This window comes from Nycticebus coucang, chromosome 14 (assembly GCF_027406575.1).
Source record: "Nycticebus coucang isolate mNycCou1 chromosome 14, mNycCou1.pri, whole genome shotgun sequence".
NCBI lineage: Eukaryota > Metazoa > Chordata > Mammalia > Primates > Lorisidae > Nycticebus > Nycticebus coucang.
The window spans coordinates 54,320,418-54,321,802 of record NC_069793.1 but is presented as its reverse complement, the minus strand read 5'-3'; the positions used below and the strand labels follow the sequence as shown (position 1 = coordinate 54,321,802).

At 35.0% G+C, this 1,385-nt stretch overlaps 1 non-coding gene across 1 annotated transcript; it reads left to right on the top strand.

The window, feature by feature from the left end:
- Nucleotides 1-891: 891 nt before the first annotated feature.
- Nucleotides 892-998, top strand: LOC128566085 (U6 spliceosomal RNA). The gene has a single exon (XR_008374381.1). It is a non-coding gene; the product is annotated as a U6 spliceosomal RNA (small nuclear RNA).
- The last annotated feature ends 387 nt before the right edge of the window (nt 999-1,385 follow it).

The following is a 1,385-nucleotide window of genomic DNA, read 5'->3' as shown; positions in this document are numbered from 1 at the left end:
AGCTATTTTGGAACATTGTGGAAAAACAATAAAATAACTGTGGCCACACAGGCAGCTGAATTTAGTAGGTTATTATACATTTATCCAACATTAGGAAAGCAGTTCTGAGTATTCAGATGCATTTTTAAAACATAAAGAAATGCATTTTACTTATTACACAATATTTATTCAAGCTAGAAAAAAAGATTCACCAAAAATAACTTCCAGAGATAACCACTGTTAATATTTTAGTATATACACATAACACACAATCTTAAAAATTGAACTCACACACTCCTACAAATTGTCATTACCATTCTGTGCAAGAGTTCTCTCACTGAAACTATTTTCTTTTTTCTTATTCTTTCTCTCTATCCCTTCATGCTTCCTTTATAGGAATCTTCTTTAATATGTTTGATATTTTGACTTACTATATACATATATAAAATCTTAAAAAATTCGTTATAGTTTCACCACTACATGTTTTTAACATACATATGTTGTGTTAATATTTTTGTTATTTCCTCATTTTCTTGTGTAGTATGTTGAGACATTGTTTCTTCTATTTATTTATTTAGTAGAGGTAAGGGCCTGAGCCTGATACCAGGTTGATCTCAAACACCTGGCCTCAAGTGATCCTCCTGTCTCAGCCTCCCAAGGTGCTAGGATTACCAGGGAGAGCCACTGTACCCAGCCAGATTGTTTCCTTTTACTGTTGCATATTACTTCATGTTATGCATCTTCCATATTTTACTTTCTTGTCTTCTAATGAGGGATACTTGAGTTGCTTCCAGCACGTCTCTGCCACAAATAATATGTAGATGAACATTATATTTCATGTCCTTTCACTTCTATGGATCTACATGAAAATTTCTTCTATGTTAACCAGTGTGATGAAAATATGTCAAATGGGTGCTCGCTTTGGCAGCACATATACTAAAATTGGAACGATACAGAGAAGATTAGCATGGCCCCTGCGCTAGGATGACACGCAAATTCGTGAAGCGTTCCATATTTTTTATGAGCCAAAAAAAAAAAAGAAAATATGTCAAATGGTATATAAAACCAATGTATGGTGCCCCATGATCGCATTAATGTACACAGCTATGATTTAATAAAAAAAAAAAAGAAAATTTCTTGGGGTTGTAGATCCAGAAATAGCACCATTTAATCAAAAGGTTTCTATATACAGATTATGCTTAATTGTGTGAGACTGATTTCCAGAATGCCTGTGCCAGTGTTTATTTCTACCAGCAGTGAATGAGTGTTTTCCCCTCCTCATGTGTTTGCCAGTATTGGCATGTGTTTATGGTTAAGTTTTTTTTTTTTTTTTTTTTGGCCGGGGCTGGGTTTGAACCCACCACCTCCGGCATATGGGACCGGCACCCTACTCCTTGAGCCACAGG